The following is a 19977-nucleotide window of genomic DNA, read 5'->3' as shown; positions in this document are numbered from 1 at the left end:
GGGGAGAGGAGCAAAAAACAGGCAACAGGCACCGTGGTGCAGTCTGGGAAGCAGACCGGAATCTGAAGGACTGCAGAGGAGATGCTTCTATCTTACCCAGCCTGGGGGTCAGGGAAGGACACTCTGACACCCAAGGTAAGTCCTAAAAGGAAAAAGGAAATGGCCCGGAGACTGTTCCAGCTCAAGAAATTCCCAGGCCTGGAGAAATGCAAGTAGCTCAGTATTGGAGGAAATGCATGTGTTTTGGTGGAAACAGAGAAAAGGGAGAAGGCAGTGAGGAAAGTCAGCAGGGGGTGTGCACAGACTAAGACATTATTTTGGGGGTAATGGGAAGCCATTGAAGGCTAAGAGGCAAGGGGTGATCAGACTGACGCTTTGGAAAGATCAACTTGCTGCTCTAGGCAGAATGGGCTAGAGCCTATGAGATTAGTCAAGAGACTGGTTTAAGGAGCTGATAATGGTCATGCAAGTCTAAACTAGAGCGGCCGCACAAAGTGAAGAGCTTGAGATATATTTAAGAGACAAAGGCAACAGGACATGGAGACTGAATGGAGGGGAGGAGTGGGTCAGATGGCACATGGGCAGATGGTGGATGGAGCAGTTTGGTTGGGCAGGGAATGTGTGTGTAGTAGAGATGTTTAAATATTATCTGGTTCTTCTTAACCTGGCCACTTTACTACTTTAGATCAAATTCAAGTAGCTCAACTGACCTTACTGGTCATTCTTCCTGAAGCTGGAACCAGGGTGATAATTACTCCAAGAGGCAATTTGGGCAAATTCTCATAACAACAATCTTTTAAAGATGCCCAGTTTAAAAAAAATTTTTATTATTTTATTTTGGTATTATTAATGTACAATTACATGAGCAACATTATGGTTACTAGATTCCCCCTATTATCAAGTCCCCACCACATACCCCATTACAGTCACTGTCCATCAACATAGTAAAATGCTATAGAATCACTACTTGTCTTCTCTTTGTTACACTGTCTTCCCCGTGCCCCTTCCTACATCATGTGTGCTAATCATAATAGCCTTTTTCCCCCTTGTCCCTCCCTTCCCACCCATGCTCCCCAGTCTCTTTCCCTTTGGTAACTGTTAGTCCCTTCTTGGGTTCTGTGAGTCTGCTGCTGTTTTGTTCCTTCAGCTTTTTCTTTGTTCTTATACTCCACAGATGAATGAAATCATTTGGTACTTGTCTTTCTCCACCTGGCTCATTTCACTGAGCATAATACCCTCTAGCTCTATCCATGTTGTTGCAAAGGGTAGGATTTGTTTTCTTATTATGGGTGAATAATTTTCCATTGTGTATATGTACCACATCTTCTTTATCCATTCATCTACTGATGGACACTTAGGTTGCTTCCATTTCTTGGCAATTGTAAATAGTGCTACAATAAACATAGGGGTGCATCTGTCTTTTTCAAACTGGGCTGCTGCATTCTTAGGGTAAATTCCTAGGAGTGGAATTTTTGGGTCAGATGGTGTTTCTATTTTTAGTATTTTGAGGAACCTCCATACTGCTTTCCACAACGATTGAACTAATTTACATTCCCACCAGCAGTGTAGGAGGGTTCCCCTTTCTCTACATCCTCGCCAACATTTGTTGTTGTTTGTCTTTTGGATGTTGGCCATCCTAACTGGTGTGAGGTGATATCTCATTGTGGTTTTAATTTGCATTTCTCTGATGATCAGTGATGTGGAGCATCTTTTCATGTGCCTGTTGGCCATCTGAATTTCTTCTTTGGAGAAGTGTCTGTTCAGCAACTCTGCCGATTTTTTAATTGGCTTATTTGCTTTTTGTTTGTTGAGGTGTGTGAGCTCTTTATCTAATTTGGATGTCAACCCCTTATTGGATATGTCATTTATGAATATGTTCTCCCATACTGTAGAATGCCTTTTTGTTCTACTGATGGTGTTCTTTGCTGTACAGAAGCTTTTTAGTTTGATATAGTCCCACTTGTTCATTTTTGCTTTTGTTTTCCTTGCCAGGGAGATATGTTCATGAAGAAGTTGCTCATGTTTATGTCCAAGAGATTTTTGCCTATGTTTTTTCCAAGAGTTTTATGGTTTCATGACTTACATCCAGGTCTTTGATCCATTTTGAGTTTACTTTTGTGTATGCGGTTAGACAATAATCCAGTTTCATTCTCGTACATGTAGGTGTTCAGTTTTGCCAATACCAGTTGTTGAAGAGGCTGTCATTTCCCCATTGTATACCCATGGCTCCTTTATCGTATTTTAATTGACCATATATGCTTGGGTTTATATCTGGGCTCTCTAGTCTGTTCCATTGGTCTATGGGTCTGTTCTTATGCCAGTACCAAATTGTCTTGATTACTGTGGCTTTGTAGTAGAGCTTGAAGTCAGGGAGCATAATTCCCTCCACTTTATTCTTCCTTCTAAGGATTGCTTTGGCTATTCGGGGTCTTGTGTGGTTCCATATGAATTTTAGAACTATTTGCTCTAGTTCATTGAAGAATACTTTTGGTATTTTGATAGGGATTGCATTGAATCTGTAGATTGCTTTAGGCAGGATGGCCATTTTGATGATATTAATTCTTCCTATCCATGAGCACAGGATGTGTTTTCATTTATTGGTTTTGTCTTTAATTTCTCTCATGAGTGTCATGTAGTTTTCAGAGTATAAGTCTTTCACTTCCTTGGTTAGGTTTATTCCTAAGTATTTTATTCTTTTTGATGTAATTGTGAATGGAATTCTTTTCCTGATTTCTCTTTCTGCCAGTTCATTGTTAGTGTATAGGAATGCAACATATTTTTGTGTATTAATTTTGTATCCTGCAACTTTACTGAATTCAGATATTAGATCTAATAGTTTTGGAATGGATTCTTTAGGGTTTTTAATGTACAGTATCATCTCATCTGCAGACAGGGACCTTTTGACTTCTTCCTTGCCAGTCTGGGTGCGCTATATTTCTTTGTTGTCTGCCGTGGCTAAGACCTCTAGATCTATGTTGAATAAAAGTGGGGAGAGTGGATATCCTTGTCTTGTTCTTGATCTTAAAGGAAAAGCTTTCAGCTTCTTGCTGTTAAGTATGATGTTGGCTGTGGGTTTGTCATATATGGCCTTTATTATGTTGAGGTACTTGCCCTCTATATCCATTTTGTTGAGAGTTTTTATTATGAATGGATGTTGAATTTTGTCAAATGCTTTTTCAGCATCTATGGAGATGATCATGTGATTTTTGTCCTTTTTGTTGGTGTAGTGAATGATATTGATGGATTTTCCAATGTTGTACCATCCTTGCATCCTTGGGATGAATCCCACTTGATTATAATGGATGATCTTTTTGATGTATTTTTTAATTAAGTTTGATAATATTTTGTTGAGTATTTTTGCATCTATGTTCATCAGGGATATTGGTTTGTAATTTTCTTTTTTTTGTGGTGTCTTTGCCTGGTTTCTAACATCACTTAGCTTCGAGTGATGTTGGCCTCGTAGAATGAGTTTGGGAGTATTCTCTCCTCTTCTACTTTTGGAAAACTTTAAGGAGGATGGGTATTAGGTCTTCACTAAATATTTGATAAAATTCAGCAGTGAAACCGTCTGGTACAGGGGTTTTGTTCTTAGGTAGTTTTTTGATTACCAATTCTATTTCTTTGCTGGTAATTGGTCTTCTCAGGTTTTCTGTTTGTTCCTGAATCAGCCTTGGAAGGTTGTATTTTTCTTTTCTAGAAAGTTGTCCATTTCTTCTAGGTTATCAAGCTTGTTACCATATAATTTTTCATAGTATTCTTTCATAATTCTTTGTATTTCTGTGGTGTCCATAGTGATTTTTCCTTTCTCATTTCTGATTCTGTTTATGTAACTCTCTTTTTTTCTTGGTAAGTCTGGCTAGGGGTTTATCTACTTTGTTTATTTTCTCAAAGAACCAGCTCTTGGTTTCATTAATTCTTTCTATTGTTTTATTTTTCTCAATTTTATTTGTTTCTTCTCTGATCTTTATTCTGTCCCTCCTTCTACTGGCTTTGGGCCTCATTTGTTATTCCTTTTCTAGTTTCATTAATTGTGAGTTTAGACTGTTCATTTGGGATTGTTCTTCCTTCCTGAGGTAGGCAAGTATTGCAATATACTTTCCTCTTAGCATGGCTTTCACTGCATCCCACAGATTTTGCAGTGTTGAATTATTGTTGTCATTTGTCTACATATATTGCTTGATCTCTGCTTTTATTTGGTTATTGATCCATTGATTATTTAGGAGCATGTTATTAAGCCTCTATGTATTTGTGGGCTTTTTCATATTCTTTGTGTAATTTATTTCTAGTTCCATACCTTTGTGATCTGAGAAGCTGGTTGGTACAATTTCAGTCTTTTTGAATATACTGAGGTTCTTTTTGTGGCCTAGTATATGATCTATTCTTGAAAATGTTCCATGTGCACTTGAGAAGATACACCATGTATATCCTGTTGCTTTTGGATGGAGTGTTCTGTAGATGTCTGTTAGGTCCATCTATTCTAATGCATTTTTCAGTGCCTCGGTCTCTTTATTTATTTTCTGTCTGGTTGATCTGTCCTTTGGAGTGAGTGGTGTGTTGAAGTCTCCTAAAACGAATACATTGCATTCTATTTCCCCCTTTAATTCTGTTAGTATTTATTTCACATATGTAGGTGATCCTGTGGTGGGTGCATAGATATTTATAATAGTCCTATCCTCTTGTTGGACTGACCTCTTTATCATTATGTTCTTCTTTGTCTCTTGTTACTTTCTTTGTTTTGAAATCTATTTTGTCTGATACAAGTACTGCAACTCCTGCTTTTTTCTCCCTACTATTTGCATGATATATCTTTTTCCATCCCTTTACTTTCAGTCTGTGTATGTCTTTGAGTTTGAAGTGAGCTTCTTGTAGGCAACATATAGATGGGTCTTGTTTTTTATCCATTCAGTGACTTTATGTCTTTTGATTGGTGCATTCAGATCATTTACATTTAGGGTGATTAATGATAGGTATGTACTTATTGCAATTGCAGGCTTTAGATTCGTGGTTACCAAAGGTTCAAGGGTAATTCCCTTACTATCTAACAGTGTAATTTAACTTACTTCATATGCTATTACAAACACAACCTAAAGATTCTTTTTTTCCCCCTCCTTTTTCTTCCTCCTCCATTCTTTGTATGTTATGAATCATATTCTGTACTCTTTGTCTATACCTGGGGTGACATCAATTTAGCCTTAGGAATATTTCCATCTATAGGAGTCCCTCCAAAATGCACTGTAGAGGTTGTTTGTGGGACGTAAATTCTCTCAGCTTTTGCTTATCTGAAAATTGTTTAATTCCTCCTTCAAATTTAAATGATAACCCTGCCGAGTAGAGTATTCTTGGTTTGAGGCCCATCTGCTTCATTCCATTAAATATATCATGCCACTCCCTTCTGATCTGTAAGATTTCTGTTGAGAAATCTGATGATAGCCTGATGGGTTTTCCTTTGTATGTGATCTTTTATCTCTCTCTAGCTGCTTTTAAAAGTCTGTCTTTATCCTTGATATTGCCATTTTAATTATTATATGTCTTGATGTTGTCTTCCTTGGGTCCCTTGTGTTGGGAGATCTGTGCATCTCCATGGTTGAGAGACTATCTTCTTCCCCAGATGGGGGAAGTTTTCAGCAATTACCTCCTCAGTGACACTTTCTATCCTTTCTTCTCTCTTCTTCTTCTGGTATCCCTATTATGTGAATATTGTATCATTTGGATTGGTCACACAGTTCTCTCAATATTCTTTTATTCTTAGAGATTCTTTTTTCTCTGTGTGCCTCATCTTCTTTGTATTCCTCTTCTCTAATTTCTGTTCCATTTACCATCTCTTCTATTACATCTAATCTGCTTTTAAATCCCTCCATTGTATGTTTCATTTCAGATATGGAATATCTTAATGATTCAATCTCCATCTTAAATTCATTCCTGAGTTCTTGAATATTTTTCTGTACTTCCATAAGCATGTTTATTATTTTTATTTTGAATTCCCTTTCATGTAGATTGGGGAGTTCAGTTTCATTTGGCCCTTTTTCTGGGGTTTGTGAGATTTTGGTCTGAACCGTGTTCTTTTGATATTTCATATTTCTGTATGGTTCCCTCTAGTGCCCAGAAGCTCCAGTCTCTGGAGCTGCTCAGCCCCTAGAGTGAGGTTGGGGGTAGTAGGGGAGCATAGGTGGTACCTGGGGGAAGGAATGATCTTTTTCCTGATTTCCATCTGCAGTGCCTGTCTCCAGTATCAGAGTCAGTGGGTCGAGCACACAGGTGTAAGCCTCTGTGCTTTGTGTCTCTAGCTGTTGTAGGTGGGGCCTCCCTCTGGCTGGCTTGATGCCAATGCAGTGACTGACGGTTTGTGAGCAGGTGTTGTCAGGCCAAGAGGAAGGCTCGGCAGGCTGCGTATCACAGTGGGGGCTTCAGAGCTGAGTAGCCCCAACCAGGGGGATGGAGCGCCTGAAGCTCCTCAAAGTTCCAAATCTGCTGGACAGAGTGCACCCAGACATCCTTGTCCCCATATCCCTTCTTCCATGCAGCAAGCTCTGTGCAAACCCCACCCCTTCAACAGCCTTCGCGCTGCTAGGAAGCCTCTCAGACTGCCTTACTTTCCCTTGTCCCAGAGCAGTTGGGGATGGATCCCATCCTCCACAAATGGCTAGAATCTGTCTCTCAAGCACTCCGCCTGTCCCAGCTCCCCATCCTCCAGAGCACCACACAAGGTAGGTTTGTGCTCCAAAGCAGACCTCCAGGACTGGGTGTTCAGCAGTCCCAGGCTTCCACCCCCTCCCTGCTCCATTTCTCTTCCTCCCACTCCTGAGCTGGGGTGGGGGAAGGGCTCGGGTCCCGCCAGATCAAGGCTTTGGTATGTTACCCTGTTTTGTGAGGTCTGCTCTGTTCGTGAGGTCTGTATGCAGTCTGGTGCAGCCTTCTTTCCTGTTGCTATTTTAGGGTTAGTTGTATTAACTATATTGTTGCACTATCTGTGGTTTTGGGAGGAGTTTTCTGTCTCATCTCTCACACTGCCATCTTGAATCTAAAGAAGTGCGTGCTCCTTTGATCGTGCCTTTTGCTGGTTCTTCCACTTCTTTTTGGTCCAGCCCAAGGCTTGTGGCACAGCACAGCATGCTCTGAAGATGCCCAGTTTTTTGCATAGTCTTCAAAATCAGTGAAACAAGATTTGTTTGTCACTTGCTCTGTGTCACTTGCTGTGCCCATTAGGTTGAACCAGGACAACATGGTTCCTGCCTTCACAGGTTTTACGTTAGAGCTTAAAATTCTAGTATTTTCTCACTTAAGTGCTAAATTCTCCTGTCCTCTAGGGGTGCTTGAATAAGACTAGGAGTGTATCAGTTAGCTATTGCTGTATAACAAAATGCCCCCAAAACCCAGTGGCTTAAAATAGCAACCATTTGTTTGGCTTAAAATTCTGCCATTGGCTATTTAGGCTGGACTCAGCTGGGTGATTCTGCTCATCTTAGCCGGACACAGTCTTTCATCTGCGTTTGGATGCAGGTGGGTAGACAGCATTACTGATCTTGGCTGGACTCTCAGGTTTGAGGCTCCAGCTGGGATAACTGTTCTAGACTGACTGGTCCCATGTGTCTCATCCTCCCACAGGCTAGCCTAGCTTTTCATGTGGCAGCCAGGAAGGTTTCCCAGAATGAAGAGCAGTGTGTAATCTCTCGAGGCCCAGGCTTGGAGCTGACACAATGGCACTTCCTCCATGTAATGTTGGCCAAAGCCTGTCACAAGGTCCAGTGCAGATTGCAGGAGTAAATAGGTGTCAGCCCTTGAGGAAGCAGCACAGAGTCTCATTGCTAAGGGCACGGCACAGGGAGAAGACCTGAGGCAGTTTTGGCAATCTGCTCCAAGGACTCATGCACTCCTTGTTCTTACTAGATGGAAAGGTAACCGCAGAACAGAGCTCCAATGAGCAGATGATGGCAATAGACCTATTTCTTCTCTCCAAGCTATACAGGGACATTATTGAGACCTGCCCTTTCCCATGAAGGAATTCACTCCATCGCCTCTGGCTGCTGGGTCAGTCAGTTTTTCCCATTTTAGTTTTCTGACTGTGTCCATCCTCTCCTTTTCATCTCCCAGGATGACAGCCTGGGAGTCTCTGTACAGATGTCAAAGAAATGAAATGTCAGTGGAGTTCACAGTGACCCTGGAGGCCAGAGCGCTCCCCCTCACTCTCCCGTCTCCTCCTTGTGGTGGCCTTTGGCAGGGCTGGTCTGCACTATTAATAAACCTTCCCTTCAGCATTTTCTCTCAAGGGAATGGTATCAGACAAGCTCCATCTATCTCCTAGCCTCACTCCTGCCAGGCTGGAGAGGTCTCCTGACATGGAGATAAGAAACCCCAGACATCATTGCCATGTAAGGGAAGCTTGGGGTTCCATTTTCCTTATGAAAGGTTGAATCGCTTCTTTTGCAGTGCTTGAAAAGAAAAGAGCCGACATAATGTGCTTCCTAAATGCCAATGGTCTTGACGTCTCTGACAAGGAGAAGTCAGTGAAGGAAGAGAATGGCTCAGGAGGAGAGCAGACTTCTAAGTGCCAGTGGGAGAAATCAAGCATTTTTAATAACTCATGTTAAAGGCTGTGTTTAATTCAATCCTGTGTTATGGTAATGCAATTATTGCTGCTTTAAAAAATAGCCCTGTCTTGTTGCATTGAATACAACAGTAATAGTTCCCCTTCGAGAGGCTTAGGAGGCAGGACAGGGCAGTCACAAACTGACCCTACCAGCTTTCCATTCATTTATTCTTTCATTGCATATATTTTGAGTGGCCACTATGTGCCAGAAGCTGTGTTGGGCATAGGGGATGTGGGATGTGAGAGACGTAAAAAACACAACATTCTGCTCTTAAGGAACTCACAGTCTAATCAGAAGGCATGACAAGTCAGCAGACAACAGCCATGGCAAGTGGTGGGTGCTGCCCCAGGAAGTGCAGGATGTTACTGGAGCATCTCCATGGGAGGGTCTAAGGAACATCACCTCTTGAAGCCTTTCCCTCAAATAGGAGAGGCTTCAGGAAGCAAGGGGTCAGGCCTGGCATAGTCAGTGCTATATTCTTGGTGCCTAGCCCTTAGCAGCAGTTCATAGCTGTTTGTGGGTTGACTTAGTAGTGTGAATCCTACATTCTCACTGCATGGGGCTGTTAGTCCATCTTCAGACATTCCATGCATTCTCACATTTATGTGCCTTGGCAAATGCCCTCTGGAATCTTGTTTTCACCTGTTAGCACCTAGAAAACTCTTATGCACCTTTCAAGATCCAGACCAAATGCCTGCCCCCTTTCCTGCAAAGCCTTTTCTGATCTGCTGAGCAGAACCCATCCTCTCTTCATAATGCCTCTAAGCACTTTGTTTATTTGTCAAGTTTGGTCCCTATCTCAAAGGACTATTTTATTGTACTTATTTTTTTTTATATGTTACTATCTCCTTTGTCAGCTCATGGGCTTCTTTGGAGTAGGGTCTGGGTGTTAAAGAGTCTTTGTATTGTCTGTGCCTGGCCCACGATAGCAGCTCAATAATGTTCATTGTATGGGCATTATGAGTGTTATGATTGGGACCACAGATCAGTGGATACCATTAAAGTGGATGGTTGTATTTCGGAGTTCACGGTTACAATGGGGTAGAATAGGGCACCCAGGAAGGAGGATTGAGAGAAAGAGCATCAGTTTAGCCTCCTTTATGCTGCAGGGATGGATAGCGCCTCCTGCCTTGTCTAATCTTAGGGAGAGAGGGGAGACCAGGGCTCATGTCTTAGTGCCACAGCCCACGTCCAGGAGTAGATGAAACATTGCTCTCTGCAGAGACTGTGGGGATCCTTGATCAAAATACAACAGATCTCCACCTCTTTAGCCACTCACAGTGGTAGCTGTGCAGTTAATTGTGCATATGCACATTAGAAAGCCTATGATCACTGCCTTCAAAATATTTCCCGAATCTCACTGTTTCTCACCACCTCTGTTGATACTACCCTGGTCTGAGCCACCATCACATCTTGCTTGGATGACTGTAATAGCCACAGAACTGATTCTCTGCCTCTGTCCATGCTCCAACATTCACCTCTCTCCCTTCCAGTCTAATCTAAACCCAGAAGCCAGAATGATCTGAAAATGTAAGTCAGATCACATCCCTCCTCTGTCAACAAAACCCTCCTATGCTCCCTTCTCACTCAAAGAAAAAGCTAAGTCTTTGCAATGGCTCTCAAGGCCCTACAGGAACCAACCCTTCTCCTTACCTCTGAGTCATCTCTGGCCTTCCTCTCCCTCTTCCACTTTGTTCCAACCACGTGGGCCTTTGTACTGTGCCAAACATGTTCCTGCCCCAGGGCCTTTGCACTTACTATTCTCTCTGCAAGGATGATCCTCCCCTAGATGTCCACATGGGTCGTTCCCTCATCTCCTTCAAGTCTTTTCTCAAATGTCATCCCCAGTCACCCTATGTAAAATAGCATACACCACAATCCTGGGAATTTCTTACCCTCTTATTCTGCAGATTTTTCTCCATAACACGTATCACAATAGACATAAATTTTAAAATATATTCTTACCTGTCTCCTCTTGCTAGGTACAAGGCTTGTGAGAATAGCAGCTTGTGCTGTGTCTGTCCACTATTGCATCTTTAGTGCCTACAGAGCACCTGGAATGCTGTAGGCACTCAGTGTTTGATGACTGAATAAGTGCATGAATGAATGTGCCCATCGAACTCTCAAACAGTTCTGTGAGGGAGACACTGGGGTTATTATCCCATTTCTTGGATGAAACATTAGAGGCCCTAAGCAGGAGAGGCCTGTTGACACTGATTTCTCGATCAAGAGACTATTAGGCTGCCGGAACTGTAGAAAGCAGTTCTTTCAGACGGCTGAAGCAAACAACAGAATTTACAAGAAGGTGCTGAAAATTCGTTATAGAGGCCAGGGCCCCCCAAAGGAGTGGAAGAATTAAATGGAAGGCTGCCAGGACCTGCGGACCTGGGCTGTCACTAGGGTGTATGGGCCCCAGGCCGACTCTTTCTGAAATGTCTTCCGTCTTTATTAACCATGTGAGTCAATCTAAATCAGCATGTTGGACCAACTGCTTCTCTGTCACATGCTTCCTGGGCCCTGACTGTTCTCGATTTCCTTCTTCTCTTTCAGTCTGTCTGCAGACTAGCTTCCCAGACGCAGACACTCCTCTCCACCACATCCTTGGCTGGTGCCATTGCCCACGTGCCGCACAGACTGACCAGCAGCTCTCGGTCCTCATTCCAGCCTTCTGGGAAGGACAGTCTTCCTGGCTCATCTGTAATCAGGTCCATTCACCCGTGGCAGGGGCAGGGACGTGGTGCAGAATAACAGCACAAACACAGCGGCAGTTCTCAGAGGAGGGGGGTGCGATAAGTGGGGCAAATGCCCTCAGAGAATTCACTGTCGTCATCAGGAAAAGCAAGACTGCACCCTGGCCATTCCAACATCCAAAGCCTGAATTCGGGAACAGCAGTGGTGCAACTGAACACTTCCCCTCTTGGACCCACTGAGGGACCGCCAGGATCGCAGGATGCCGGTGACAGCAGCGAGGCTTTGCAGAGTGAGAGCCATACCCTAGATTTCAAATCCTTTCAGCTCCTTCTCTTTGAGCCGGGATGCAGGCCCCAGGGGAAGGGGCAGTATTCTGTCTACAGGCAAGCTGACAGGTACGGCGGGCTACCCTCTGAACACCCGGCGTACTGAGGACATACACGTTTACAAACACTGGCAATTTACAGTGGGATGAAAGCGGGTGGACTGGGCTAAGTGATTCGGAGGCCTGTTCAGGGCATCTTCTTGTGGACTCTAACTGGGCAGGGCTTGGGACCGCTTGGAGCTGAACATCCAAGTGCTGTCATTAGCCCCGACTCCCGGCTCAGCAGCTGCGCTTGTCTCCATGGACCACCTGATGCTCAGTCAGGATGTGCTGATGCAGCTTGGAAGCAGTCCCGGGGGCCACCGGCGTGTGGCTGAGGGAGCTGGCAGAGCGGGGGTGACCTGGAGGGAAGTGAGAAGGGACTTTCATTGCCTGAAGGGCTGTCATGTGGGAGAGGCATAGAACAGGGAACAGAGGGTGGAGGCTGCGGGAGGGCAGGTTGAGTCTGACACAAGAAATGTTTTCAAAAACTGAGATCTTACGCATTGGGATTAGATGATATTATAAAGCAGTGGGCTCCCTGGCACTTCTAAGTATGGCATCAGAATGGAACAGGATCGGTCAATCTATTTGTCCTACACAACTGGGACAAATACCAAACTGCTCATCAATATGGAAGATAAACACCTGTGACAACAAAACACCTGCTGAGCATGTTGGTATAACCTGCCCTGCGGTCATGCTCAGCTCCCGTCAGGGCTGGCAGACTGGCCCTGCGTGCCCGCCTCTAGGGGCCTGCATTTTTATTTCACTCTTCCTTCCTTCCCTGTTATACCCTCATCCCTCTTTCAACTTCTGATTAAGATGTCCTGGGCTAGTTTAGACGAGGTCTTCACGGTCCCAATGCTAGGGAAAAAATATTTGTGCTCAGTGAGTAGGACCACGCCCAGCCACAGGCATTTGCACTCCTTCAACAATGGAAACTTACATCGCAGGACAGCATTTGTAAATGGCCCCAGGCTGTCAGGACCATATCTAAACAGAAGTTGTGAGGACACCTGGTGTAACTGTTGCGCTTGGATCCCAACATATCCTTTCACTCCATTCATTCCTTTATTCTGTCATTTGGCTCCAGAGAGAAAAAGAGAGGGAAGTATGGAAAACACAGTTATTTGGTGCTTTTGATGATCCCAGTTTCAGTGGTTTTCTGACCTTCCCCAAGATTCCCTTTTAGCCATTCAACCAACCTCCATTTATGGTGAGTCAGTCTAAGGAGGTCGCCATTTCCTGCAACCAGATGATTCCTGATAACATCACTGGACTTGGAGCTCACATCGAAAAAGTGACAGTCTTGTCTTTCTGCCCTCTGTGGGGCTTTGGATAGGGAAGGCCCCGAGATCCACGTGCCGGTACATGGATGAAGGGCAGAGCTTGGGAAAAGCCCTCATGAGATGTGTGTCCTGGCCGCAGCCAGTAATGGGCTCATTCTCTCCGCTCATGCAGGCCGAGGCAGCCCCCATCACTTTGGGGAGACAGATGTCAAATATCGCCAGGAAATTAGACCTCAGTGGTGCTCGTTTTACGGAAGCCCTCAGTTTAATGAGTCTTGCTTTGACACACAAAAATTCTACTTGCTTCATCAGCAAATGTGACTTGTTTGGTGTGAATAATTCAGTGTTTTGCAGAGGCTCTGACTTCCACTGAGAATGCAGCTCTGTCAAAGATTGTTAACTAATCTTGTGGAGCAGAACTGAGCTCTGGTTCACCTCTGGGTTAGAAAATCCTGGGAAAAATAGAAGAGAAGAAAAAGAAAAATGCTTCCCCCCAACTAACAACAGAAACCACTCTCCCCCAAACTCTGCCAATACACATATCAGTGTGCAACTCTTCTCCCTCTTTAAGTCTAGTCTGGGGAGATTTGGGTCCCAGAGAAATTTCTGAGTATGCATTTTCAAACAAGGAATTTTCAGTGGAAAAACCCACCTCTGGATGGATGTGCGGGTGTCTCTGCCCAGAGGAAGTGGGGGTCTGGAAACATAAGAAAGTCCTGACGCCTCACAGCTCAGAGAAGGGTTTCCTTCCCTTTCCTTCTGTCCAGCCCTATGGTCTTGGGCAAGTCACTGTCCCTCTCTGGGCACATTTGTAAAACTAGAGACTTGGATTAGAGATCAGAAATTCTTAACCAAGAATTCTGGGTAGTCCCTGGCTCATCAGTGAAATCTCTGAAATAGTGTGCAAGATGCTGTTCATATGTGTTTAGGGAAGGGGAGAGATTTTGTAGCTTGCACCAGATTGTCAAAAGTGTCCATGACCTCTAAAGTGTGGGGTGGCCCCTCATGAGGTGTGTGTGCTGGCCACTGCTAGAAATGGGCTCACTCTCTTTGCCCACTTGGGCAGAGGCAGCCCCATCACTTTGGGAAGGCAGATGTCAAGCAGCAATACATTTGACCCCAAGTGGTGCTCACTTTACTGAAGCCCTCTGTTTAACGTCCTTCTTTTAAATTAAAGTATTATTGCTATACAATCTTATAAAGGTTTCAAATGAGCAACATTGTGGTTTCAACGGTCACCCATATTGTTAAGTCCTCACCCCACTGCAGTCGCTGCCTATCAGCGTAGTAAGATGCTACAGAGTCATTACTTGTCTTCTGATGAGTCTTTGACACATGAAAAACTGGACTAGACAGTTGCTAAGCCTCAGTTCAGTCCTAAATCAGGCCATGATTCTGATGTTGCCTGTCAATCTGGAGAGTTGTGTTCCAGTACCTGAACTGCACATGACGGGGGTAAGGAGGACCCTGAGAGCTTTCACCTGTTGAGAATTGGAGCCAAATTAGGGGCCTCAGCCACTGGGCACAGCAAGTTTGTGTTTGTGTGTGGGCTTCTATCAGGGGGAGAAGATATCCATTCATTAATTGATTCCACAAATATTTATTGAGTCCACCTGTGCACTAAGCCCTCAGCTGCCCCCTTCCCTTCTGGGACTCACAGTCTAGGAGGCAGACAGCGGGAAGATGATTACAGATAACTCTGACTACAAAATATGGTAATTGCTTTGAAGGGTCACTAAAAGTTTTGGTGAGAGCCTGTAAGAAGGGACCTGCTTTTTCCTTACTGCCATGTCCCAAACAGCCAATGAATGGTGGACACAAAAATTGAGACCTCTGCCCACTGCCACCACCTTTGTCCAAGCTCCCACCATCTCATGCCTGAAGCCCTCTGTGCCTCTTTGTTTGCATTCTTGTGCATCCACTGAAATGGGAGATCCATGGAGAGGAGGCAGGGTGAGCAGGATCCCATGCTATGGGTAACGGTGTAAAATCAGACAGCACAGTGCCTGTGCTGGAAGAACCCTCGGGCTCTCAGGAAGGCAGTAGGAGGAGGGATGCTGCAGGGGTGCTCGAGGCACACCAGGTGGAGTGGTGGGAAAGGCATTCACCTTCTCAAGGTGAGAACTTTGAAGGGCAATGCTCGCTGGGATGTGTAACTAGCATTGGAAGAAAAACAACAGCATCGTTCATTTGGCACCATGCGTGGCATTGCACAAAATAAAACACGATAGAGCCAGCGCACTTGTGGCTGTGAGCCTTCTGGGTCTCAGCCCACACCAGTATTCAAAATAGTCTAAATAAAGCACGCAAACCAATCCAAACCCACAAAGTAGGCAAATTAGGGGTGATTACATCCATTCGGGTTTCAGAAGTACTTTTGATTTACAAAGGGCCGTCTTTAAATAGCATCCTTGGAGTGTTTACAGATCTGTAACTGCATGCGGGAAGGGCTGATGTTAGTCAGGGAAACCTGCAAGGGTTGTAGAATCCCCGGCCAGTTGAAAGCCATTCTAAGGAGGGGGTGACTTGATTTAAAGCTGTACGTATGGGAGATCTATCCATGGCGATGCTGGGAGCAGGGTGGGAGCTGGGTTGTCATCTGAGAAAGTGCACGGGAAAGATTTCATACGCACGTGGTCCATTATATAAACACTCAGTAAATGCCCGCCGTCGGCATCATTCTGTAAGTTCCAGCACCATCTCTCCAACATCATCTAGATGTCCTACAATTCAATTCAGTTCTGACCCTAAAACCCCAGGTTAGTGCAGACCTCTTAGGTGAAGGCACTCAGTGATACAAGACTGTCCTAATTCAGAGACCAGCCGCAAGTTCCTAGATGTCCCCTAGCCACTCCTGCTTCTGCTGCAAATTGGGAGTTTCCCATGATTCCGTTTCAGGTTCAGCAATTCACTAGAACAACTCATGGAACTCACTAAGTGCAGTCACAGACTTGCATTTACAGTTTTATTCTAAAGGATGTAACTCAAGAACAGCCAAATGGAGGAGGTGGGGGACAGAAACTCCATGTTCTCTCCCCAGAATCAGGGTTTGTCATCTTCCCAGTATATCAACGTGTTCTCCAACCTGGAGGCTCCCCCAGGCCTTGATGTCCAAGAGTTTTAATGGAGGTTTCATTATGTAGGCATGATTAATTAAGTCATTGATTTAATTTAAACCATGTGATCAAGCTCCATCTCCAGCCCCTGTCCCTGCTCTAGAGGTGGGGTGTGGGGCTCAAAGGGCCAAACTTCAAAGCACCCTGTTGGTTCCTGTGGCAAAGGGAGACCCCAGCCTGCTCGGTATGAATAACAAAAAACACTCTCACTCAGGAAATTCCAAGGGTTTTGGAAGGAATGAGGCAGGAACCTGGAACAAAGCAGATATATTCTTTATTATATCACATGCCCTCTACCATGCTGTGTTCTGCAATCCAGGCTTAAGGAAGGTCTTGAGAAGTCAGACTGTCCATCCCTTAGCTTCCACATGACCTGTGTTTGAATCATTGAGGACAGTTGATTACCATTTTCAGAAAGAAAGACAACAAAACATCACAGGTCAGAAGAGCCTCTGTGAGCCCAGTCCACTGTGGCCACGTATCTCCAGACTCTCCAGATGTGCAGGGCGACACAGCAGTAGGGACACCTTTCATGGCTGCTGGCCTCCTCTCTCACCTAGCTCTTCCCATTTGCTTTTACTAAACCTCTTGTCTCCTCCATAGCCAGATGGTGGACTGGCCACCCGACAGTTAACTCTTTGGAAAGATCCAAGATGGGGTGGGTGGTTCTCAGGTTCCATGGCATTAGGATGCTCTGCTCCATTGTACGTGATTTTGACTGTTCTAAGGTACTTCACACCCATAAAGGTCTGTGTCTGGAAGGGTTTTCAGATTTATTACTTCTGTTGAAGGTGTCTTCCTGTACTTGAATGCACTTCATTTTCTTTCCCTGCAATTACTCTGAAGTTATATAGTCAGCAGCGCATATAATCCCAGGCACTACAACCCACAGACTTTTGACATTCTCAAAGGACTTACTGGTTAGGGTTTCACAAGGCTGACACTGCCTTTCTTACCAGGCATGTTTTTCCTTGAAGAACATCTCATCTTGTCTTTTTCATTCATTCATCCTCTTCTCCCTTTCCCTGGACTACTCTCTCCACATTGTCTAAATGGTGAGCTCTTCCTCAGCCTTCAGAGTCCAGCTTAAATATCACCTCCTCTGAGAAGCCTTCCTTGATTGTCCCCAAATCTCTCTTCCATGCTCTTATCCATGCTTCCATATATAGTCTAGACATTGATCTGTGCATCTATCACAATCTGTGGTGATGATTTAATTGCATGTCTGACCAATTCTACTGGAGTGAAAATCCATTGAGCATAGGGGCTATATCTAGTTCCTTTCTGATTCCAGAGTGCCTATAATGACAGTTGACACTGAGCAGTCAATCAAGAAACATTTGGGTGAATATATAGATGAATCCTGACCTATAGAAAGCATTCCTATTCTATCTGTAGATAACTTTTGATTTCTCACTTGACAACCACTTCTCCCTCCCTTCTTGCTAACAGAACCCCAATTTGGACTAGGAACCGGGCGCTCATGAGCCTCATGGCTGCTTTCCCAACTGCAGAGTGATGAATGGTGATCATTTCAGTACAGGCATGGGACTTTCACCGCTCTGGCCAGGGACTGGTTCAGTTCTATGAATGTGCACATCCTTGGCCAGTGAGATGTAAGGCAAGTGTGAGGGTTGAGGGGATTCTGGGAAAAGGTGTCCTTTCTTGGTAAAAGAAAGGACCACGAGAAATGCCTCTTCCTGCCTTTGGATGAAATTCTGGGAGTCCAAAACATCTTAAGCAGGAGTAGCTATCCTGAGGCCATGCAAAGTGCAGTATAAAAGGATGGAAATGACCTGGGGCTGTGAAGACACTGCTGTGGCTGTGGGCTAACCAGCCTTGACCCCCCAGTATAGGGATCTGTGCTCTGAATTTGGTCTCTCTCTAGAAGGGGGAGGTCTAAGTGCTTGTGGGAGGGCACTGGCAAAGGGATTGTTGAGAATTTCCTAAGACCACTTATGTTACAAGATCCAGCTGTATATATGAATGGGTTCTCTGTAGAGACATCACACGATTTCCCTCATAGGTAAATTCTAATGGGATAGTATTCCCTACCTTGGTGAGTGCATTGAAAATAGTATTCACTGGAGAGGGTGGGCAGGATTACCAGTGTCCTAAAGTCCATTAGACTTTCTGGTACAAGTGGATTATGCTTCTCAGTGCTTTGGATGTGACTAATTCTAACCATGAAGTGTAAGCTGAAACGATGCATACCTCTTTTGTCCTAAGGCATATATTTAGGCGTGCCACCTCTGTGGTCTCTCTTCGCCTGCTGCCTCAACCTTCAGACCTGTGTGTCCTACATGGCATAGTTACAAGATGGCATCAGTATTTTAGTTTGGAAAAAAAAAGTTCTTGTGCTAAGCTACTGATTTTAGGGGTTATTTTGTTACCCTATAGCCTGTCATGACTAATACACAGAGTAACACATTTGGAAAATGTAAACAAGCACAAAGACAGAAAAAACTCTCCTACACTGCCATCTGCACTTTTGGACCCTGAATGGCCATGGTCCTCTGAAGGATGATCTTGGAGAAGGCTCCACCTCTTGACCCAGTACGTCAGTGAACTCTCGGGAATGTGCTGGGCTTGCCTGCCTCAGTGACTCTCACCTGATGTCAAGCAGACAGGTCGTCAGAGTCTCCAGAATGGGCAGACGAGGGGAGTAGTTGGGAGAACAGTGCATGGGAGAGCCTTCAATCCACAGAACCATCTTCTTGAAGGCTGTCACTCTCAGGAGAACTGCAAATCTATAGCTGTCTGTGAGGGGCTGTGTTATTTTCTGCTTCGTGTCTCCAAAAGTTTCCATATTCTTTCCCAGTAAAGACAATTTCCATTTTTCAACTGGGCTGGTGGTGTCTTTCCATCAATGACATAATGTATTATGACTCAAAGATAATCTTGCTTCTGACTTTTGTCCCAAGGAGTCCATGTATTTTTCATAGCTTGAGTTTCTACAATTAAATATTAAACTACAGAATTTGTCCCACATTTATAAAAATGGGTTTATATTGCCCACACTATCACAAAAAGTCCACCTTTTTATTTACTATGTTATGAACATCCTCCCATGCCATTATACATTCTGCTACATGACCCATTTTAATGGCTGCCTACAATCCCAACATCCGGATATATCCTCACTTACCGGGCAGATCCCTTGCTGCTGGACGTTTAGTGTATTTCCAATTTTTCAGCAGTGGTAAAAGAAATTCTTGTAGCTTACTCTGCTTATATCCATCATGATTACTTTAGAATAAATCCCAAAAAGTGGATTCTCCAAAATGTGTGCAAAAAAATTAAGGCTTCTGATCCGTATTCATAACTTGCCTTTACTAGAAAGTCTGGAAAGACCGTATCAGCCTACATAGGCATAAGAATGTCTTCTCATTCCCCTGTATCACATTCTTAAAACCAGCAGGCAGAAACTGAATAGGCAATAGTCTAGTGCTCACCATGTAAATCTCCTTCATGCAGGCTTTGTGTGTTGTGATTAATGATCTGTAGCTGCTGTTGGCTATTTTCTTTCCTTTTATTTTATCGAACATATACTCAAATAACCTCTACAAGACGGATAAACAAGGCTCGTGAATATAGTTTCGATGACTTGAATTTCTCCATTAGTTGCATCATCTGACTCTCATGGACTTTTTCTTTATGTGCTTTGTAATTTTTTTTTTTTGTGCTTTATAATTTTTAACTGTGAGCTCATCTTAGTGGGAATTTTTTCTGTGGGGTTCCCAGGGGCCAAGACTGGAGAGGCCCATGGCACAGCTTTGGTATTCCAATTTCTTCCAGTGAATCTTTTACTGCCTGTCATCTGGGGTGGCCCACTCGCCTGCAAACCATGCGCTTAAGCCAGTGGGTAGGGCTTTCTAGTGCCCCTTTCATGGATGGAAACCTCTTATGGTTCCCTGCTTTGGAATTTA

This window comes from Manis pentadactyla, chromosome 14 (genome assembly GCF_030020395.1).
Source record: "Manis pentadactyla isolate mManPen7 chromosome 14, mManPen7.hap1, whole genome shotgun sequence".
In the NCBI taxonomy this organism is placed as follows: domain Eukaryota; kingdom Metazoa; phylum Chordata; class Mammalia; order Pholidota; family Manidae; genus Manis; species Manis pentadactyla.
The sequence above is the reverse complement of the archived record's forward strand: the minus strand, read 5'-3'. Positions refer to the sequence as shown.